This window comes from Cryptomeria japonica, chromosome 6 (genome assembly GCF_030272615.1).
Source record: "Cryptomeria japonica chromosome 6, Sugi_1.0, whole genome shotgun sequence".
In the NCBI taxonomy this organism is placed as follows: domain Eukaryota; kingdom Viridiplantae; phylum Streptophyta; class Pinopsida; order Cupressales; family Cupressaceae; genus Cryptomeria; species Cryptomeria japonica.
Window position 1 is genome coordinate 406665379 of NC_081410.1, and position 24935 is coordinate 406690313.

The 24935-nt window shown below is 35.2% G+C and overlaps 1 long non-coding RNA gene across 2 annotated transcripts; it reads right to left on the reverse strand.

The window, feature by feature from the left end:
- Positions 1 to 22957: 22957 nt before the first annotated feature.
- Positions 22958 to 24444, reverse strand: LOC131065796 (uncharacterized). 2 transcript variants are annotated; one of them, XR_009372799.1, is made up of 3 exons: positions 23704 to 24429; positions 23233 to 23407; positions 22958 to 23141 (listed from the first exon to the last, which is right to left on the reverse strand). It is a non-coding gene; the product is annotated as an uncharacterized LOC131065796 (long non-coding RNA). The 2 variants fall into 2 exon arrangements; XR_009111476.2 differs by having other exon boundaries at positions 22958 to 23407; positions 23704 to 24444.
- Between the last annotated feature and the right edge of the window lie 491 nt (positions 24445 to 24935).

The following is a 24935-nucleotide window of genomic DNA, read 5'->3' on the forward strand; positions in this document are numbered from 1 at the left end:
CTTGCTAGATGACATCACACTAGCATATTGGTGGCCTGTTCACTCTGCAGTCTTACCACTCATCATCTTACCGGTTAGTATCAACATGTATACTAACTTGTTCATTGGGTACCGGATTCTTCACTCCCAATATCAACATATATACTGGTGACTCTAGCTTGCATACCAGTTGACCTCAATTGCACACACTGTTGGTTGACATCCATGACAGTTATATCGGTTGACATCAATGACCACCATGCCAGTTGACATCAATGACAACACAATGCCAACAAACACATATGACAATACAAACAATGTCAATTGAAGAATTAAATTATTCTTATTCACGATCCCATTAATGGGTGTTAATGTTGAGAGGTTGTCATCACAAAGATTGAGCTTTGAATATCTATTGAAGTGATTTGTAGTTGACTACTCAATTTGTTGTAAAACTTGTTTGCAAATTTGATGGTCCCATTAGATAATGTATATACAGCTTGCACATGTACATGTCGAAAATGGATATCTACAACTTTGTTGAAGCAAGTGACACATACTTTAGTATTCTCACTATCAATTATATCAAAACTCAACACTCTCCCATTTCCTTTCTTTTCCTTGAACTTGTGCATTTATTTCTTCATAGTTACATGACCTTTTATCATCCACTTGGTTTGAAATGGATTCAAACTTTTAATAGGAGTGGTAGTTTTGGTATCATTTTTCTTCTGTAAATTCATGTATTCCAAACATCAATCTCTTAGTATTTTATTGTGTGAAAGTCCCAATTTATTCTATATTTGCCCATGCTTCAAATGTAATCTAAGCATGTTATTGTATATATTTCTCTTGTTCTTGAAAGAAGAATGCGGGATCACTAATGACATCATGTTTTATGCATGCAATCTCTAGTTCATAGATTACAATCCACCTATATAATTAAATTAAATTACACTATTAGTAATTTATTGTAGATACTATAAAATGGGAATGTTACATTGTAATACAATCATTGTAGTTGTCGGCTTACCTTGAGTTACAAATGGTAGAAAAAGTATATCTTGTGAGGTGTAGTATAGATCTCTTATCAATTTTCTTTGAAGTTATAAAATTATTATACTTTCTTGGTAAGGTAGCTTTTTGTAGGTGGAGTTCATCAGAGAGATCTAACTTTTATTTAATTGTTGATTCATTGTCTTGTCCAAATGTTGCAATTCTTAAGACTTGGAGATGTGGGTGTATGCCTAAGTTATCATTGTTCATAAATTTAATTGCATTTTCCATCAAAGAGAGAGACATAACTTACTGGAGATGAAATATTCCTATAAAATTGCATTATTTGATAAGTATTTTGTGATTTGGATGTAAAAATATGTCATTTAAAGTTTCAATGTTTGTGTAAAACCATAAAAATAAAAAATACTATGTCATTTTATTTTTTTCGATAAAATGGATAGAGTATCTATGACAAATTTATAGTTATTTTAATAAAGATGATGTGAAGGTTTAAAAACATACCTGTACCCAACAATTAGTTTGGAGCTATCGATAGGAATTATTTTATTGAGACGAACTCAATCATGTAGATGAATACAAAATTAAGAAAGATAGTGACAAGAATAGCACAATAAGAAAAACAATTAACTTGGTTAAAGTTGTCTTTGATACTAAGATAGGAAACTTTAACATTTGTTATAAATGAAACAAAATCTTCAATCAAAGTACTCAACATTCAATTATTGAATAAACTTGAGAATTGGAATAAGTAATGTGTGTATAATTTAAATCATCCATATCATAGAAACAACTGTAATGACTATTTTAGTAGATTCAAAAATATGATGAAAACATTTGGTAACTTTAGCATAATCAACTTTAATTGAAATGGCTTAGAATATATTTGAGGAATTTGTATTAAGATTAATAAAAGCTATTACAATATTTGTTTGATAAAAGTTAGATGAAATTAATACGAATAGTATATAAAGTTATAACATCTTTTCATGAAACATAAAAGAAAACAATGCAAGATTTTGATGAAGATAATAACAAACAACTCCCAAAATTTTATTTATGTAAGTATGGTTTACATAAAGAGCTATAAGAAAACCACACTAAATATAATTTACATAGAGAACTATAGTAATATCATACTACATATGATTTACATAAAAAACTATAGTACTACCATACAACACATGATTTATATAGTCTTGAAATGTACATACAATCTTAGGAGCGTTACGTTAACCATTGTATTCATTACAATATATTTCCCTTAGGAAAGTACAATATCTAGATAATTTTATGCACTCTACATAAAATTAATTTATATCTTCCTCTATTTCTCGACTTCAAACTCTTGAACATGATGTGTATGAGAGCTTGATTCTTTTACTTGTTCAACAATTTGGTAATAAATTAGTGAAAGACAACTTGCAAAATTCTAGATTTTTGGTTCATTAAAACCATTTTAGTTCATAGATGCATTTGAACCAGTTGATAGTAAAGGACCACTAACTTTTGAATTAGTACTTGAAATAATTTTTTGAAATGGTTGTTGAGGATTTGTCATGGCCTAAAAATAGAAAATTAAATGTTAAATTAGAGAAGAAAATTGTTAAGATTATTTACTATCTTTGATTATTTAGAAGTGAAATACTATATCAAATGACATATTTGATTATAAAATAAAATAAAATATATAATAATTTTACATAACAAATTTGAAAGTTGAATAGCTCAAAAAATTATTAAAAAAATAAAAAATAAAATATTAAAGATGTTCAAAATAAAAAAAATAAAATATTAAAAATTGAAAATAGTTTTTTAAATTATTAGAGCTACACCAATGATTTTTAAATATAGATGGTTTTAAAAATATACATGTTTTAAAGTACATAATTGCATATACTTGATAAGAAACCACATTTTTTTAAAATTGAGTATATAAAATTGATAATTCGATAAAAAACTATTAACAAAACTTCAAAAACTAGGTTTTTAAACCATAGCTTATGAAACATCATTTCATTTTCTCCAAAATTCAGATGAGAAAATTTTAAAATAATCTCTGCATGTTCCAAGCTTATGGGTATTGAATAACTTTCTTTCCTCGTCTACATAAAAAGTTCAACAATGTAATAACCCACCAAAATTGATCCAACAAAAATTGAGTATATTTTTTTTTTCTTTATTACGTTTTATTCAAGTGCATACTCTGGGCATCCATCCAAATAGGACTGGGCATTCATCCATTCGGGATGAGCTTCTAACCATACGGGTTAGGCAGTTGTCCATACGGGACGTAAATTTCATCTATCAAATACGGGATAGGCATCTACCCATACAGGGTAGGCATCCATCCAAACGGGATAGGAGATGCTCTGGCCAGAGACTTAGACTCATCGGGACCATTCGGGTCCTGAGCCACTCACTAAGTACTACATTCTTCTAACCAGAATGCACCGAGGTCGCCGTCCTTAGGAGTAATAAGAAAATAAGACAAGCTTGAATTCCGCCTCGGAATTTGGCTTAAAGCCTCGGGAAGTCAAGCGAATCCATACGGGATTCCTTCCGAGTATGCATTGAATTGAGTTTGATTATCTTATCTTTCGATTAGGATTCTTACTCAACCAAGCCTAGACCCCACCCACGAACGCCTGAGTACGAGGGACAACTCCGTCCCAAGACTGCCTACATACCCACTTCGGCGTGGGATCAAGGCGTAAAGTATGTAGTTCTATCTTCTAATCTATGGTTTGATGTAAACTGATTTTGTGGGTACGCAACCCTTTCTAGGGTCAGTGTCCCAGACAGTTTCTCTGCGGTTGCTACCCACGAAGGTAGCACTTAAGCGAAGGCTCAAGATGGCCTATTGCTTGTGGCCTAAAAAAAAAACTAGATCCTAGTACTTAACATGAATGTCGCCCAATTGCAAATCACCAATATCCCTTCGAGGTGAATAAATAAATAAATAAATAAAGTCAATTTCATGAGAGCTCTTAACTAGTCCATCCCTAAGAGGGGTTTACTATGGTTTATCTCAACGGGTGTGAAATTCAATTAAAAGTTATCTTATTAAATTATCGATCCAAGAGGGATTACCCGCCCCTTGGATTTTTATCTTCCAAATGTCCCTTATTACTCCCCGACGATTTATAGGGACGATGCCACAGACGTCGTTAATGCAGCTTTATTAGGCGTTAAGTGCAGTAGTTCAACACGACGGCATTACCCGTAAGCGTGACCCAGAGGCACCATATATACCGAACGCTGCTAGTTTTGGTTTTCCAACTTCCTTTATTTAGTTTTCTAACTACGAATAACAAAATGAAGCGTAAACAATGGAAGTAACTACCTGAAGTGAAATTTGCATAACAAATGAAACTTGCATAATAGTAACTGCATGAAGGATATAATAATTCGCATGCTATGAACGAAAGCAATTAATCCATGATGTAAGATGACTTAGGGAGTCCAAAATGACGGTCAAATCTAAATATTTGCAATAAGGTAAGTTAATCTCTAAGGACCAAATCAAGCGTCCCAATATTTCTTAATTTTTTTTTTGAAGAATATAGTCTACGATTTTAAAGTCTATAAGGATAGTTTAATTACAATCATTAATCCCATTTTTAATTGAAAGTCAATATCCTTAAATGTACACTAAGGAAAACAAAATCATCACTAAATGTCATTATTATCAACCTTAAAAATTAACTAGATGGTAATTAACTTAGTTTATTATTATCAAAAAAACAATTTAAAACTTTCAACTTTAAATTACAAAAAAAAAAAAAAATCGAATTTAAAAAAAAAGTTTTTGTTGTAAATACAAAGGGGCTGCGGGGTGGGGACCACGGGTCCCATCACCCCTGCGGCCCTGCAGTCGCAGGTCCGCAGGGATGAGGGGATGCCGTGGGCCCCCCCCCCCCCCCCCGTACCCTGCGACGGTTTATTGAAACCGTCCATGCAGACTGCGACCGAGTACGTGGAAAGCCGTGCGTTACGGAGTTTTAAGGAGATTTTCCTACGTTTGATGGGGTTTTTTTCTTGCCTTTGTTCTTTTTAATTTATATATGTATATATATATATATATATATATATATATATATATATATATATATATATATATATATATATATATGAGTACATAAATGTTATATTATTATTATTATCTTTTTCTTATATCTCATACAGGAGTAATAAATTTAATTTTAATGAGTTATTGAAGATTACTCAAAGCAGGGTAATAAATTTCAGAGGTAAAATGAAGCAGAAACCAGAGGATTTTTTTTCTCATTTCTTTGTTTTTCTACAGGGAAATACATTTACAGATAAAGAGAGTTTAATTCTTTTCTCCATTTCTTCTGTTTCCTACACAAGGAAAACTTATTCACAGAGAAAGGAATTCATTTCTCTACACAGGAAAAATCTCATTCACAGAGAGAGTTATCCATTTCTTTGCACAGGGAAAATTCGTTCACAGAGAGAGGAGATTTATTTATACACACAGGGAGATCTAATTTTTATCAAAATAAAATGAATCTAATTTCCATTTACTCTGAAACTAATTTCTTATCAGAATTAAAAAGAAGAATTTCATTCTACAAAATCTGAAACAATTTTCTTATCAAACAATGAAAAATAAATCTAAAACTAATGAATCTTATTTTCAAAAATGAATCCCATTCTAAAAAAAAAATCTGAGACAGATATCTTATCAAAACAATGAATAATAAATCTAAAACTAATGAATCTTATTTTCAAAAAAATGAATCTCATTCTAAAAAAATCTGAGACAGATATCTTATCAAAACAATGAATTTTATTCTCTAAAATCGGAAACTAAAAATTTAAACAATGAATCTTATTTCAAAAAAAATGAATTTCATTCTACAAAAATCTGAAACAATTTTCTTATCAAAACAATGAATTTTATTTTCTAAAAATCTGAAACTACATTCTTATCAAAAATTTAAACAATGAATCTTATTTAACAATAAATCTCATTATTTACAAAATCTTAGGGACTAATTTCATATCAAGAAATTTCAACAATGAATCTTATTTAAATCTTGACTCTCATTTTCTACAAAATCTAAACTAATTCTTTAACAAAATACCAATAAATTTCGTACTCATAATTAATCTACTAAAATCTAATCTACCATAAAAATGAGATGCATGAACTAAGTTGGAGGAACCTGGATGCTTGAAGATGGTGTGGAGTCTTCCTTGATCCTCCAAGTTGAAGAGAAAATCCTCCCAACAAAACCTTGGCTGCAAATGAAAAATGGACTACAAAGGAGAAATTGCAGAATTTCTTATGGAATAGCTAACTTTTCTTTTGAAACTTGTACCTATTTTATAAAAGAAATTTCCATTTCCCACTACCTATTTTTTTAATTTAAAAAAGAGATTCTTCTCCCAATTTGGCCTCCATGCAAATTAATTAGGCTTAGTGGGAGGAGTTACATGCAAGGAGGTGGAGAAGCCTCTAGAAGCTTCTTATTCCTCCTACAACATGTGCCTTAATTTGGGTGAGGGAAATTAAATAACAATTTTAAAATATATATGCATTTTCCATGTGTGTGTGGTTTATTAATTTATTCCCTTACAATATTCATTCCATAATTCATCCAAAGAATATAAATAGAGTTTTGTATTTTAAATCAAAAAAAAGTGATAAAGGAGGGTTGTGACATCCCCCCCCCCTTAATCGGTGCATCGTCCCGATGCACTTATTAAATGTATTCAAAAGAGTTTATAGTTCATGTTCAAAACAAAAAGGGAAATAGCTGCTGCATCTCCTTAGTATCCTCCCAGGTGGCATTCTTCTCGTCGTACTGGTCCCATTGCACTTTGCACTGATCAACCTCTCTGTTGCGCAACTGGCACTGGCGCCTCTCCAAGATTCTGAATGGCTCTATCATTATTCCCCCCATTTCTTGGACCTGCAAGGCATCCCAATTCAAAATGTGTTTCTCGTCAGGTACATACTTCTTAAGAAGAGATACATGGAAGACATCATGGATTCGGCTCAATTGGGGAGGCAAGGCCAACCGATAAGCAACTGGATTAATTCTTCCCAATATTTCAAAGGGTCCGACATAACGGGGTGCAAGCTTAGTCTTTTTCCCAAATCTTATAGAACTCTTGTGTGGCCTAACCCTTAGGAAGACTTTCTCTCCTACTTCAAACTCCCTTGGTGTTCTATTTTTATCTGCATAACTTTTCTGCCTATCCGAGGCTTCCTTCAACCTTTGCCTAATTTCCTTAGTTTTCCTTTCCATTTCTTTCAACATATCTGGCCCAATAATCACTCTATCCTCAAGACTATCCCAACTCAAGGGTGTTCGACATGGTCTACCATACAAAGCTTCAAAAGGTGCCATTCCCAAAGATGTTTGATATGTATTATTGTAGGCAAACTCTACCAAAGGTAGGTACTCTTCCCATTTTCTCTGTTGGTCCATGCAGTACATACGAAGCAGGTCTTCCATAATCTGATTTGTCCTTTCTGTCTGACCGTCAGTTTCCGGGTGGTATGCGGTGCTAAAATTTAGTTGAGTCCCTAGAGCTGATTGAAGAGTGGTCCAAAACCTGGAAGTGAATCTTGCATCTCTGTCTGATATGATTTTCTCTGGTACTCCATGCAACCTAACTATCTCCTTAATGAAACGTCTAGCCAAGGTGGGTGCATCATCTGTCAGATTTCCTGGTATAAAGTGTGCCACCTTAGTGAGCTTGTCAATTACCACCATTATTGCATCATGCCTAGAAGGTGACATGGGTAGCCCTTGTACAAAATCCATACTAATAACTTGCCACTTATGTTGGGGTACATCGTGCGATTGTAACAATCCAGCTGGGTGCCTATGTTCTGCCTTGACTCTTTGACACTCCAAACATTTGGCTACATACTTGACAATATCGTTCTTCAACCCTTGCCAAAAGTATAACTTCTTTAGATCTGCATAAAGTTTGTTAACTCCTGGGTGGCCTGAATAAGGGGCATTGTGAGCCTCCAATAAAACTACTTCCCTTAAATTCCCTGAATTAGGAACATAGATTCTGTTATTGTATCTGAGTAGCCCATCTTCATCAAATGTGTACCCTTCAACCTTAGGGTCGGTCGGGTTGTGTCTTATAGTTAATTCGACTTGCTCATACCATGGGTCATGTCCTTGTTCATCCATTACTTGCTTTTTGAAAGAGGTTTTGAAGGTTGCTATAGTCATCAAGTGTCTTCTCCTACTTAAGGCATCTGCCACCCTATTTTCTTTCCCCTTAATATATTCGATCTCAAAGTCATATTCGCTTAAGAACTCTAGCCACCTTCTTTGTCTGGCATTTAAGTGAGGTTGGGTAAAGATGTATTTTAGCCCTTGGTTGTCCGACTTAAGCTCAAAGGGCTTCCCTAGTAAGAAATGTCTCCACTTTTGCAGGGCATGCACAATTGCTGCCAACTCTAAGTCGTGGGGTGCATAATTGACTTCATGAGTCTTTAGCTTCCTAGATTCATAAGCCACCACCCCTTCATCTTGGACAAGTACCCCTCCTAACCCTTCAATAGAAGCATCTGTTACAACTGTGAAGTGTCCATTTGGGTCTGGTACCTTTAGAATGGGTGCTGAAGTTAGTTTTCCCTTCAAGATTTGAAATGCCTTATCACTTTGCTCGGTCCATACAAACCTTTTGCCCTTCCTTTGCAACGAGGTGATGGGATTTGCTATCTTAGAGAATCCTTCCACAAACCTCCTATAGTAACCTGCTAGCCCCATAAAGCTTCTTACCTCTGAAACATTCTTAGGGATTGGCCATTCTACTATCGCCTTTATTTTATCTGGGTCGACTGCTATTCCTTCCTTCGATATTATATGCCCAAGATAGTGAATCTTTTCCTCAAAGAAGGCGCATTTGGACAATTTTCCATATAACTTATGTTCTCTCAATCTTTGCAAAACAATCTGTAGGTGCGCTAAATGTTCCTCTTCATTTCTAGAATAAATCAAAATGTCATCCAAGAATACCAAAACAAACTTATCCAAGTAGTCATGGAATACACTATTCATCAGGTTCATGAATGCAGCTGGGGCATTAGTTACTCCAAAAGGAACTACTGTGAATTCATAGTGTCCATATCTCGTCCTGAAAGCTGTCTTTGGAATGTCTTCTTCCTTAATTCTGAGTTGATGGTACCCTGACCGAAGATCTATCTTGGAGAAAACTGCCGCTCCTTTCATTTGGTCAAAAAGGTCCTCTATGCGAGGTAAGGGATATCTATTCTTTATGGTAACTTTGTTCAACATCCTATAGTCGATGCATAGCCTTAAGGTTCCATCCTTCTTCTTAACAAATAAAACTGGCGCTCCCCATGGTGATACACTTGGCCTTATTAATCCCTTAGCTAAGAGTTCCTCTAATTGCATTTTGAGCTCTTGTAATTCGGTTGTGTTCATCCGGTAAGGTGCCTTTGATACTGGTTCAGCTCCTGGGAGTACTTCGATAGAAAAGTCAAACTTTCTCTTAGGGGGTAAACCGGGTAGTTCTTCTGGAAAAACATCCCTAAACTCTCTTAAGAAAGGGGTATTTTCAAATGTTGGTGTATTTTCCTCCTTCCCTTCATCAAATTCGACCATAAAGATTTGTCCTCCTCTTCTCCTTTCCTTCTTTAATTGCATTGCTGAGATAGTTTCTACATTAATGGGTTTAAACTTTCCTTGGATTTTGACCCTTTTCCCCCCATCATCCAAACATTCAACAATTTTGCTATAACAATCTACATTAGCTTGATGGTCTGCTAACCAACTCATTCCCATAATTACATCATATAATCCTAAGGGTGCCACATAGAGATCTACCCTTGTTTCGAACTCAGGGAATTGTACCTTTGCCCTTGGTAAGCACTTAGTTACTTCTCTAGTTGCCTTATCCCCATATTGAACCGTCCATGATGACTCCATTTGATTAACTTTAAATGCATATTTGTTCACTAATTCAGGTGAGATGAAACATTCAGATGATCCCGTGTCAATTAGAATTGATATTGGTTGTTCAAATAGTGTACCTGTAGTTTCCACGGGAACATTCTGGTATCTTCTTCTTTGGTTCCTAACTGCTGCATGAATCCTCTGTTGGGGCCCTTGTTGGGGTTGATTGGCTCTAATTTGTCCTTGCATCCTGGGGCAGTCTCTAGCAAAATGATTTTCCCCGCACATAAAGCATCCGCCTGGAGGACCTCTCCTACCTTGATTTCTAGGGGGATCATTCCTTGTTTCATTTCCCCTGGGTGGATAAGTTATCCTGTTCTGCTGGTCATTCCTGTTATAGTTGCCTCTGTTATCATTGCCCCTGTTATTATTGCCCCTGTTATCATTGCCCCTATTATTGTTGCCCCTGTTATTATCATTTCCATTCCTCTGATATTGATTAGGCGGTGGTCTCCTTTCGGAAGAGTTATTCCTTTGACCCTTGTTGAAATTAGTGTTTCCATTGAATTCTTGCTTCCTTTTGAATGAGTGATTCCCATTATAGTTTCGTCCTGCTAGTGTCTGAATCTTCCTCTCTTGCCTTAGGGACTTTTCAAGTACTTCATTCATGTTTCTGGGTCCATGCATATCAACCTCTGCCCCTATGTTGGTATTCAGCCCCAAAATGAATTTCCTTGCTTGGCCTTCTTCATCCCTTTGGTACATAGGCACATACTTAAGCAACTTGGCGAATTTATCCCAATATTGTTGAACGGATAGGGACCCTTGACGTAGGTTATGGAATTCTGTCACTTTCTCATCAAAGAACAATTGAGGAAGCCACCTATCTCGAAAATGGTGAACAAATTGATCCCATGTGATTGTATCCCTGTTATACCCATTTTGTTCCTTGGTGTTGGTCCACCAACTAGCCGCCTCCCCTGTGAGTTGATAGGAGCCCCATAAAGCCTTAGTTGTTTCGCTGAAATCTCTTAGCTCAAAATATTTCTCCATTTCATTTAGCCAATTCTCAGCCCCTTCACCAATCTGCCTCCCATCGAACTTAGGAGGGGTGATTTTCTTCAAATCCTTGGAGAGTTCTAATATGTTATTTTCCTTTCCATTACCCATCACATTTCCTTGATTGCTACCAGGGTTTCCATTCTCGGTACCACTTCTATTCTCATAGTCATTCTGCCTTTCCCTAAGGTCCTGCAGTGATTGTTCCAGGAAGTTGATTTTATCTCTTTGTTCGGTTAGAAGGTCGATTATAGCTTGGACCCCATCTCCGTTATTACCTAGGTTGTGTCGATCCTCTTCATGATCTTCCTCGTGGTTTCCTTCATGGTTTTCCTCATGGCTTTCCTCATGGTTTTCCTCCCTTTGACTCCTAGTACGTCTTCCATTACCCCTTCCTCTTCCTCTTCCTCTTCCTCTTCCTCTTCCTCTTCCTCTTCCTCTTGCCATTCGAGGTTTTACCTGGAAGTTAAATTATGTAGTTAGTTTCTTTTTGAAGAATAAAATTTAATTTCTATTATTGTAAAACATTCCCTTAGTTGAATAAATTGAAGTGAGCACAAGGCCTAGATTTGAACCTTTGCTCTGATACCACATGTAATAACCCACCAAAATTGATCCAACAAAAATTGAGTATATTTTTTTTTTCTTTATTACGTTTTATTCAATTGCATACTCTGGGCATCCATCCAAATAGGACTGGGCATTCATCCATTCGGGATGAGCTTCTAACCATACGGGTTAGGCAGTTGTCCATACGGGACGTAAATTTCATCTATCAAATACGGGATAGGCATCTACCCATACAGGGTAGGCATCCATCCAAACGGGATAGGAGATGCTCTGGCCAGAGACTTAGACTCATCGGGACCATTCGGGTCCTGAGCCACTCACTAAGTACTACATTCTTCTAACCAGAATGCACCGAGGTCGCCGTCCTTAGGAGTAATAAGAAAATAAGACAAGCTTGAATTCCGCCTCGGAATTTGGCTTAAAGCCTCGGGAAGTCAAGCGAATCCATACGGGATTCCTTCCGAGTATGCATTGAATTGAGTTTGATTATCTTATCTTTCGATTAGGATTCTTACTCAACCAAGCCTAGACCCCACCCACGAACGCCTGAGTACGAGGGACAACTCCGTCCCAAGACTGCCTACATACCCACTTCGGCGTGGGATCAAGGCGTAAAGTATGTAGTTCTATCTTCTAATCTATGGTTTGATGTAAACTGATTTTGTGGGTACGCAACCCTTTCTAGGGTCAGTGTCCCAGACAGTTTCTCTGCGGTTGCTACCCACGAAGGTAGCACTTAAGCGAAGGCTCAAGATGGCCTATTGCTTGTGGCCTAAAAAAAAAACTAGATCCTAGTACTTAACATGAATGTCGCCCAATTGCAAATCACCAATATCCCTTCGAGGTGAATAAATAAATAAATAAATAAAGTCAATTTCATGAGAGCTCTTAACTAGTCCATCCCTAAGAGGGGTTTACTATGGTTTATCTCAACGGGTGTGAAATTCAATTAAAAGTTATCTTATTAAATTATCGATCCAAGAGGGATTACCCGCCCCTTGGATTTTTATCTTCCAAATGTCCCTTATTACTCCCCGACGATTTATAGGGACGATGCCACAGACGTCGTTAATGCAGCTTTATTAGGCGTTAAGTGCAGTAGTTCAACACGACGGCATTACCCGTAAGCGTGACCCAGAGGCACCATATATACCGAACGCTGCTAGTTTTGGTTTTCCAACTTCCTTTATTTAGTTTTCTAACTACGAATAACAAAATGAAGCGTAAACAATGGAAGTAACTACCTGAAGTGAAATTTGCATAACAAATGAAACTTGCATAATAGTAACTGCATGAAGGATATAATAATTCGCATGCTATGAACGAAAGCAATTAATCCATGATGTAAGATGACTTAGGGAGTCCAAAATGACGGTCAAATCTAAATATTTGCAATAAGGTAAGTTAATCTCTAAGGACCAAATCAAGCGTCCCAATATTTCTTAATTTTTTTTTTGAAGAATATAGTCTACGATTTTAAAGTCTATAAGGATAGTTTAATTACAATCATTAATCCCATTTTTAATTGAAAGTCAATATCCTTAAATGTACACTAAGGAAAACAAAATCATCACTAAATGTCATTATTATCAACCTTAAAAATTAACTAGATGGTAATTAACTTAGTTTATTATTATCAAAAAAACAATTTAAAACTTTCAACTTTAAATTACAAAAAAAAAAAAAAATCGAATTTAAAAAAAAAGTTTTTGTTGTAAATACAAAGGGGCTGCGGGGTGGGGACCACGGGTCCCATCACCCCTGCGGCCCTGCAGTCGCAGGTCCGCAGGGATGAGGGGATGCCGTGGGCCCCCCCCCCCCCCCGTACCCTGCGACGGTTTATTGAAACCGTCCATGCAGACTGCGACCGAGTACGTGGAAAGCCGTGCGTTACGGAGTTTTAAGGAGATTTTCCTACGTTTGATGGGGTTTTTTTCTTGCCTTTGTTCTTTTTAATTTATATATATATATATATATATATATATATATATATATATATATATATATATATATATATATATATATATATATATATATATATATATATATATATATATATATATATATATATATATATATATATATATATATATATGAGTACATAAATGTTATATTATTATTATTATCTTTTTCTTATATCTCATACAGGAGTAATAAATTTAATTTTAATGAGTTATTGAAGATTACTCAAAGCAGGGTAATAAATTTCAGAGGTAAAATGAAGCAGAAACCAGAGGATTTTTTTTCTCATTTCTTTGTTTTTCTACAGGGAAATACATTTACAGATAAAGAGAGTTTAATTCTTTTCTCCATTTCTTCTGTTTCCTACACAGGGAAAACTTATTCACAGAGAAAGGAATTCATTTCTCTACACAGGAAAAATCTCATTCACAGAGAGAGTTATCCATTTCTTTGCACAGGGAAAATTCGTTCACAGAGAGAGGAGATTTATTTATACACACAGGGAGATCTAATTTTTATCAAAATAAAATGAATCTAATTTCCATTTACTCTGAAACTAATTTCTTATCAGAATTAAAAAGAAGAATTTCATTCTACAAAATCTGAAACAATTTTCTTATCAAACAATGAAAAATAAATCTAAAACTAATGAATCTTATTTTCAAAAATGAATCCCATTCTAAAAAAAAAATCTGAGACAGATATCTTATCAAAACAATGAATAATAAATCTAAAACTAATGAATCTTATTTTCAAAAAAATGAATCTCATTCTAAAAAAATCTGAGACAGATATCTTATCAAAACAATGAATTTTATTCTCTAAAATCGGAAACTAAAAATTTAAACAATGAATCTTATTTCAAAAAAAATGAATTTCATTCTACAAAAATCTGAAACAATTTTCTTATCAAAACAATGAATTTTATTTTCTAAAAATCTGAAACTACATTCTTATCAAAAATTTAAACAATGAATCTTATTTAACAATAAATCTCATTATTTACAAAATCTTAGGGACTAATTTCATATCAAGAAATTTCAACAATGAATCTTATTTAAATCTTGACTCTCATTTTCTACAAAATCTAAACTAATTCTTTAACAAAATACCAATAAATTCCGTACTCATAATTAATCTACTAAAATCTAATCTACCATAAAAATGAGATGCATGAACTAAGTTGGAGGAACCTGGATGCTTGAAGATGGTGTGGAGTCTTCCTTGATCCTCCAAGTTGAAGAGAAAATCCTCCCAACAAAACCTTGGCTGCAAATGAAAAATGGACTACAAAGGAGAAATTGCAGAATTTCTTATGGAATAGCTAACTTTTCTTTTGAAACTTGTACCTATTTTATAAAAGAAATTTCCATTTCCCACTACCTATTTTTTTAATTTAAAAAAGAGATTCTTCTCCCAATTTGGCCTCCATGCAAATTAATTAGGCTTAGTGGGAGGAGTTACATGCAAGGAGGTGGAGAAGCCTCTAGAAGCTTCTTATTCCTCCTACAACATGTGCCTTAATTTGGGTGAGGGAAATTAAATAACAATTTTAAAATATATATGCATTTTCCATGTGTGTGTGGTTTATTAATTTATTCCCTTACAATATTCATTCCATAATTCATCCAAAGAATATAAATAGAGTTTTGTATTTTAAATCAAAAAAAAGTGATAAAGGAGGGTTGTGACAAACAAGTCAAAATATTTTGAGGTCAAGATCTTAGGATTGATTTGATCCTTATCATTGTAATGTTTTTGAAATGTATCAAATGAGAAACTCTCTTTTTCAAATTTGAGTAGCTTTTCCAAAGAATTTATAGCCTTACAAGCGAGTTGTCAATGATATTTTCTTATGTATGGTACTTGTATCTACACTTATATTTGTTGCATAGTTATTAAGTATTATATGATTGGTTTTAGTACTTTTCTCTCTATGTAGCAAAACTAATCATATGATTGGTTTTGGTATCACGAGAGTATTCCTACAAGATAATTTTCTAGGAAGCAAGCCTTATGGGTGGTGTTCTCTACATTTAAGTATTAGAAAATTACTAATTACACATGTTTACACTTTTGCATATCCTATTTTGTGGATAAAATAATTTGGTAGAGGATCAAGTCAGTCAGATTTTGAGAGTGAATGCTAAAAAAAAAATCTTTATTTGAAGTGCAGAGAATATGCATATTCAAAAACCTCTTTATCTAGAATTTCTTATCAGTAGTTCTCTTAAAAAAATAGTCTATTTTGTACTGGTGTTGAAGAATTCCTCAAGATCCCTTATTGGAGATTTAAGCCTTTTGTGGACCAAATCGGTACACATTTAATTATTATTAAATCTTTTTCTCCTTTTGTAATACTTGCTTGCATACAAACATTTTACAAGATTTGCATTAATGGATCAGTAAGAAAAAAATATAATTTCAAAGTCTAGAGTAAATGGTCTCATTTTATGAATTAATAAATTTTCCTTTCCTAATGCTTAAATGGAGAGATTTATCAAGACTTTAATGAGGGACTTAGTAAGAAAAATACTTATAGTCAATTTTAGTATAGTACAACTTGATAATTGACTTTGCCTTTAATTTTTCCCTTAACTGTCTTCCATTTCATTATTAGTATTACTACAAGTACATATTTACAAGACGTTTTTCATTGTACCATCTTGATGCAAGAGTTGTATTTGTATTTGAAATCATCGTTTATTGTTTCTCATTTGTTAGATGGCAAATCAAGGGAAACTGAGTTGCCTTAGATTTATATTATGAGGTTGACTTTGAAATATGTTAATACGCATGACTTTTTGAACAAAGACATAATTATTTATTAATTCATAATTTGTAATCTATTTGATTGACCATACATGTCAAAATAATAGGATTTACTTGTGGAGTCATGTTAAAAACAACATTGCTTCTCAAACATTGCATCTCCCCTCATTATATCTACTGACATGAGTTCTTATAGATTGGACTTCATGCATTGAGAATAAACAGAGGACGCATCTAAGCAGTGTGCAAAAACAAAAGATTTACTAATACAAGAGATAGTACTTGCACTTCACTATGACAAGTTTGTCCTCCTCAAAAGTGCCTTAAAATGGCCTTTGGGTTTTACATATAAGCTAATAACCTCTATAGTTCAACTATTAAGTTCTTATTGCTACCTAGATTTTAACCAGTTTTACCAAATTTGAACTTAGTGTTCACTATTACATATATAATGACAAACTTTTCTTATTTCTCAAGTGTGCTAAACAACTTTGGAGTTTGTATGCATAAACTAGTAAACCCCATGGTTTAAGTAGATAGATGAGGCAATTGCAATCAACAGGCTACAACTATCTTCCATTTTCAACTGTTAAGTGTTAATAGCTACCCAAACGCGCACATATTGTTATACCAAGGATCATAAATGACAACTGTTATGTTTGTAGTTTTCTATATTGGTGATTCTTCTATGGTGGTATCGATAAGACAGTGGAGATAGCAATATGCACAAAATGGTCGAAAAAAGCTTCGAGCATTTTTTTAAGCAAATAAATTGGCAGGTGTAAAGCCAAATTATACAAACTTTGTTAGCATCCTCTTGTGCTAAAATGAGGTTTTTTGAACAAGATAATGGAAAGGCTTTAAAAACTATTGACCAAATGTTATAACCATTCAATTTCCAAAACTTAAAGTGGCATGAATGGAAATGAGAAATTGCATCGATGAAAAAGTCAAACATCACCAAAGCTAGTCAGAATAGCTTCCCTCAAATTGTTGATTGGAAATTGAAAAGGTACGATGATAAGGGGAAATGAACATATGTCTGAGTTAAGGGATAGGTGTTATATATAAACCGATTCAACATACCAAAAAAGCCATCCATTAGGAAGGAATGAATGTGAAAATGAAAAAGATATAGGAATATGAATTGATGGAACGTTGACAAGAGGCGTCGATGGTGAATAAGAGCAAGGGGTTGTGTGGGAATCAAGTGAGAGTTGCATTGCAAGGAGGAATAGACATCGATAGACTATATCAATAGAGGAAGAAAATAAAGTGTGTGGTTGTAGGGAGATGATGAAATGGAGTAGCTATGACCCAAGAGAAGAATAAAGAGTTGCATAAGAGGAGGGTAAAGACAAATGACAAAGGTGTGAATCAAAAGAAATGACTACTATGTGGAAATAGAGAAAGTATGAAATTTTAAATGCATGAGGAAGAAATGTAAGCATATGTGGAAGATGCACAAAAAAACTAAGAAAGATTGACAACGCTAAGGAAGGAAAGAAATGTGGGTGCGAAAAGCATAAAATAGAGAAATTCTAGATCAAATGGAAGAACAAGGACAAATATGTATTAAGTAGAGATGAGTAATTGAAAAATAGAGGAGTTCTTAAGCTAGTCCATAAGAATGGGAGTAGAGATAGTGCCAAGATAGTGGATGACACAACCAAGAGAATACATGGGGCTACATTGAACTTGAAGCAATTTAGAAGAACAAAATTGCACAAAAAAAAGAGGGAAGAAGATAGAGTAGGGAAAGGAGAATTGCACAGTTAAGTATTACTAAAAACAAGGAGAAGTTCAAAGAAAATAGAGAGAGAGAAAAGAGGCTTCAGCAAGAGGCCATTTGAAGGCCGAGAATTAAAAAGAGGATTTTGTTTTGAAATAATAAAATTATGAGTTAAATGGTGTTTTGTTGCAATCGTGTTGTGTGTACACAGAAAAGGAGAATTTTTTTGTCTTGCATAAAAAAAGGTATCTATAGAATTCCAATCTCTAAATAGATTAGTAAGGTGCTTTAGAGTCAAAAGACCGTGTTTTATCAAATAGAAGGCACTGACTATGGCAACGAAAAACACAATAATGGCACAAAGACTTATCAAGCAAATAAATCTCAAATTTTGAAGAGAAATAAAATGTGCAAGAAAATTAAGCTCAACACCAAGATAGAAAAGAGTATGCAATGCACCATCGCTAGGATAAGCAATTTGGAAAGCATCGATTTACAAATTAAGAACAATGAAGAGGTAAATTTGCATGTACATGACTTGTATCAAAACTTCTAATATGGAAACACAAAGAGGCTTCGATTCACTTAGGAGTAGAGGCAAATAATTTGCCAAGTTTGATACGCTTGATCAAGGTTATTGTAAGCTATTATTGATGCGGAACCATCGCGCTAGATCTTTCTAATTGACTGGTTGGGTCTTATTGGCAGCCTCAACTCAGGAGACACAAATCCTTTCGACACATCAACAGGAAATTGGACAGGACAGATTAGTTACCTTTGAGAAAAAGGAAGCCGAAATGAACAATGAGCGGTTAGAATATTCAATAACGATTGATAGCCGAACAGTAAGGAGAAATCGAACGGCCAGAGGAGAAATTGAATTGAACATTTTAACTTGGCAAACAAAGGCTTAAAAGGGAGAGAGTGGTTTAGTAAGTGTGTGTGCGTTAGAAGGGGGTTCGGCCTATAGACCAAACCATAGAAGCCGAAGTGTATAATCGGCGTAGAACTAGAGAAACCCAAATTGGGGCATGGTTCGATTGTTATATGTAATCATCCAACTTTGTATGTAATCACCACCGTTTGTTGAGTAATAATAAAGTTGAGATTTTGAGCTTTCATATGTTGCCTTGTTGATTATTCCTATTCCTGTGTAACCGGTTTATGAGAGGATAGTTAAATAGTTTTCTATTATTGAACTCAGTATTTCTCTATTTTGTTCTATTCCTGTCATGGTTTTGACAAGAAGTCTGTAGGTGTTGTTTTGTTTTCCCTGAACTTCCTATCATTATTGTCTGAGAATGGGGTATGTGTTTGGGTTTTAGCTGAAGTATACTATGTCAAGTGGTATCAGAGCATGAAGATCTTGAGTGTGTAGATAGATCGTCATAGGAGGCAATCTACACCAAGACCTTGCTAGAGGTTTGAGATTTTATGTTGCTAAGTTCTTTGGTTGCAGGTTGATCCATCAAGGCTGCAAAAAGGAAGAGGTTTGTGAAGGTGTGTGTGTGGCAAACATGAAAGAGGTCTGTGGTACTGTCTCCAACAAGATGAAGTTGGGTAGAAGGTGCAGAGAGAGAGAGACCGCTGAGGAAGGGTGTTAGTGCATCTTCCAGGATCTTGGATGGGTAGATGGCAGTATGTTGGTGATTGTGTGAAGGAGCAAACAACAGGAGTGATGGATATTTGAAACCTTGAGAGAGTTGTTATTACGCCATTAATGGGAGTAGTTGAAAGGACAACCCTGTGTCCTTGTGAAGATGTAGTTGTGAACCTGTTGAAAGAGGCAAAGACAAGGCTAGGCAGATGAAGACTTATGAAGGATGAAGAAACAATATAGAGGCAAGTATTGATTAATAGCTCATGTGCAAGAGCACATGATCTTTTATCTCCTGGGGTGTTTGATGCATGAGCATCGTGCTAGATCTTTCTAATTGACTGGTTGGGTCTGATTGGCAGCCTCAACTCAGGAGACATAAATCCTTTCGACACATCAGCAGGAAATTGGACAGGACAAATTAGTTACCTTTGGGCAAAAGGAAGCCAAAATGAACAATGAGCAGTGAGAATATTCAATAATGGTTGGTAGCCGAACAGTCAGGAGAAATCGAGCGGCCATAGGAGAAATTGAATTGAGCATTTTAACTTGGCAAACAGAGGCTTAAAAGGGAGAGAGTGGTTTAGTAAGTGTGTGTGTGTTAGAAGGGGGTTTGGTCTATAGGCCGAACCATAGAAGCCGAAGTGTATAATCGGCGCAAAACTAGAGAAACCTGAATTGGGGTATGGTCTGATTGTTATATGTAATCATCCAACTTTGTATGTAATCACCGCCGTTTGTTGAGTAATAATAAAGTTGAGATTTTGGGCTTTCATATGTTGTCTTGTTGATTATTCATGTTCTTGTGTAATCGGTTTATGAGAGGATAGTTAAATAGTTTTTGTTATCGAACTCAGTAATTCTCTATTCTATTCTATTCCTGTCACGGTTTTGATAAGAAGTCTATAAGTGTTGTTTTGTTTTCCCTGAACTTCCTATCATTATTGTCTGAGAATGGAGTATGTGTTTAGGTTTTAGCTGAAGTCTACTACGTCAAGTGGTATCAGAGCATGAAGATATTGAGTGTGTAGATAGATCGCCATAGGAGGCAATCTACACCAAGACCTTGCTAAAGGTTTGAGATTTTGTGTTGCTAAGTTCTTTGGTTGCAGGTTGATCCATCAAGGCTGCAAAAAGGAAGAGGTTTGTGAAGGTGTGTGTGTCGCAGACATGAAAGAGGTATGTGGTACTGTCTCCAACAAGATGAAGTTGGGTAGAAGGTGCAGAGAGAGAGAGAGACCGTTGAGGAAGGGTGTTAGTGCATCTTCCAGGATCTTGGATGGGTAGATGGCAGTATGTTGGTGATTGTGTGAAGAAGCGACAACAAGAGTGATGGATATTTGAAACCTTTGAGTTTGCAACCTTGAGAGAGTTGTTATTACACCATTAATGGGAGCAGTTGAAAGGACAACCCTGTGTCCTTATGAAGATGTAGTTGTGGACCTGTTGAAAGAGGCAAAGACAAGGCTAGGCAGACGAAGATTTATGAAGGATAAATAAACAATATAGAGGCAAGTGTTGATTAATAGCTCATGTGCTGGAGCACATGATCTTTTATCTCCTGGGGAGTTTGATGCATGAGCATCGCACTAGATCTTTCTAATTGACTGGTTGGGTCTTATTGGCAGCCTCAGCGCATGAGACACAAATCCTGTCGACACATCAACAAGAAATTGGACAGGACAAATTAGTTACCTTTGGGCAAAAGGAAGTCGGAACGAACATTGAGTGGTGAGAATATTCAGTAATGGTTGGTATTCGAACAGTCAGGAGAAATTGAGCGGCCAAAGGAGAAATTGAAACAAGCATTTTAACTTGGCAAACAGAGGCTTAAAAGGGAGAGAGCGGTTTAGTAAGCGTGTGTGTGTTAGAAGGGGGTTCGGCCTATAGGCCGAGCCATAGAAGCCGAAGTGTATAATCGACGCAGAACTAAAGAAACCCGAATTGGGGTATGGTCTGATTGTTATATGTAATCATCCAACTTTGTATGTAATCACCACCATTTGTTGAGTAATAATAAAGTTGAGATTTTGGGCTTTCATATGTTGTCTTGTTGATCATTCTTGTTCCTGTGTAACTGGTCTCTGAGAGGATAGTTAAATACTTTTCTGTTATCAAACTCAATAATTCTCTATTTTGTTTTGTTCCCGTCACAGTTCTGACAAGAAGTTTGTAGGTGCAGTTTTGTTTTCCCTGAACTTCCTATCATTATAGTCTGAGAATGGAGTATGTGTTTGGGTTTTAGCTGAAGTCTACTACGTCAATTATCCATCCCAAAATCTTAATTTCTCAAACAACTAGATATACGCACAATTGGAACATAACTTTAGCACTAAATTGAGTAGTGATCAAAGATAATGAAATGACAATTCTAGAAAGGAGGTCGATGCGAGGTTGGGCTAACAAATTAGACATAAACAACTTTATATATTGTTATATTCTAGCTATCAAAGGACAAGCTGGACTATTAGACTAATATGTATTGTTTTGTTCGTGAGAATTGCACGTGGGTGAATAGAATAATGCAGGTCCAAGGTATTTATGAAATGTTTGAGTGAATATTAAGGGCGACAATAAGTAACAACGAGTCATGCATTAATTTTGTGGATGCATTCACTTCGATAATTTCCTTAGTGCAACATTTAAAATAGAATGTTGTGGTAGTTGTTAAGGCCAAGCGAAAGCATTATTAAGATAGCATAATCACATATGAAGTTATTAAGGTCCCCTGTATATTTATGACCTTTTCACGTATCATTTGTAGTGCTTCCTAATAAAGTGGGCTTTGTTTTCAAGCGTAAGACAACATTTTTTGAATGCTTGATATTAAACCTGTTTCTAGTAATCACAAAATAATTAAAAAACGGATTAAATAGTAAATTACCCCTGTTTTGAGACATGAGATAAGTTTGTCCTAAAATGTGAACGTGGAAGCCCACAATAAAAAAGCCTATCAATTAATTAATAATTCCAATATATTATCAATATGATCATCTTCCAAAAAAAAAAAAAAATCTATTTAATTTCTTAATATTAAAAAAAAATAAAAAAAAAATAGAAAAAAAACATCGAAGTGGTGTATAAGAAAGGTTAGGACACGTTGAAAAGTATAGGAAATATTCATGAAAATCTTTCAACTCTTCTACAAAGAACAAACAAATTCACAAAAGAGAAGAAAAAATTACAATAAAATGAAATAAACCCTTTTTTATTATCAAAGTGAAATTCATTGAAGACCATAAATTTCTAATTTTTTAACTTGATTGTGTGAATATTGTTTTTATCAACATAAATCAGAAATATTAATAAAAATACTTTACTAGAAACTATGAATTCCACACGATATCATGCCAAAACAAATCAATTGACTGTGAATATAAAAAAACCGAACCCAGCTGAGCCGCCCCTTTTCTGTTTGGCAATGCATGCTAATATGAATATATATTTAATTCACAGTGCGAAAAGATGGAAGGAGAAATGAAAAAAATATTCCCGGGGGTCAAACCATGGCCATCTTTGTCCCTGCAAACTAATGAATCCACATATTTCAACAGAGAATTGAAGTGGATCAGTAAATGAATGTACAATTTGAATAAAAATTCTTCAATCGCAATCTTTACCTCAAATTAGAATTAAATCGCCCAAAATTTGCGGATTCCAGTTCTATAACATTCCTCTGTGCCATTGGAACTCTGCACTTGTTCAGAAAAGCTGCTCTCTGCTAGGCGTTATGCTGGTACAGGCCCCTGCATAAGATGTTCCTAATTTCTCTTCCACTCTCCAAATTCCCTGCAACTGCAATCAGAAGGCTGAATTAGGAGAAAAAAATTATTTTAATGTCTATCAGACTAAATATAGTCTATGAGACAGATCACCTCACAAAACTGACTTTTGGATAAAGAAGAAACAGTATTTTCACCAGAAATTAGGGCTTTAACCTATATTTGGCAGCACTATATGTGTCGTATTGATGGAAAATGGCAAGATCGGAAGGAAAAAGTTAAAGGCGGGTGTGGATCCCACCATTGACAACAATTTTGTATGGAGAATATGGTGATGTCATGGTACTGAATATCAGAATCATTATATACCATTTTGATGGAAGAAAACCGCTGCCGTTTTTGGACCTAGCCCCCGTTTTAGGGTTTATTGTCAGTGCTTTCCTGCAGATCGTGCGAGTTCATGAACCCTACCACTTCAAACATTTCCGTCATGTGATTCATAGTGTCCTGCCACAAATTCTTCCGGTAATGCTTACCCAGGTCCACAAATAAGAAGTGATTGCACATATCTGGTCGCCCTTTTTCCTTCAATCTACCAGTTTTCCACCGAAAAGATCATGTGATTCAGAAGACACTAACACTTTGTCGTGCCCTGTCACGGATGTCTTGTCATTTTCTTCACATGTTTGTCCCGAGATATAGAGGGATTTTTGCTTCCTTTGAATACCTGGTCATGCGATTCAACTACTTGTACCAGCAGAGGCTTTAATTAGGTCATTTTCCTTCACCTACTATTCTCAAGTTCCCTACCATGCAATTTTGCGTTCTGCTAACGCCTCGGGCACGTGATTTACCTGCTCCTGCTGCCATTTAAATCCCAATCGCGTGTCTGCAAATTTCGTTGTTTATGCTCTCGTATCACATGAGAAATTTTCTTACCTGAAGGTACTTGCCAAAGCTGTGTTTACTGCTGAAGATGTTCTTCTCTTCTGTCATTTTGTCCTTCTCTGTTCCACAGTACCGTTGAAAACTGAATGAGGGAAACTCTGCCAAGAATAAATCATATGAGTACATGAAAGAACAAGATCAGCATGTTTAGACTTAAATAGCAATCGAAATGGATCTTTTTGGATAGTCTGTATGGGAAGTAGTGGATATAGCTCACTTCGTGCATTTTTTGGATAGTCTATACGGGAAGTAGTGGATATAGCTCACTTCGTGCATTTTTTGGATAGTCTATACGGAAAGTAGTGGATATAGCTAACTTCGTGCATCTTAAGTTTCTAAACGATTCATCTGATTTCCACGATTTTTTTGGTTCTCTTCGTATGCGACTTAACTGCTTAAAGCTATTGTTTTGGCTTCTGGGTAGTAACGATGCACATTGTGGAATTTATTATGTGCACAAAGGTCAAAAAATGGTCATTTCAAAGTGTCGTCCGATACATAATCACCTTTGCTCCAATAGTAGATAACTCAAAATATCTAGTAGTAATCCACTAGTAGTAATCCACTAGTAGTGGACAAATGTCCCAGTAGTTATGCATAAATGTCCCAATAGCGGTGCACAAATGGGTCAGTAGTGGTGCACAAATGGGCTA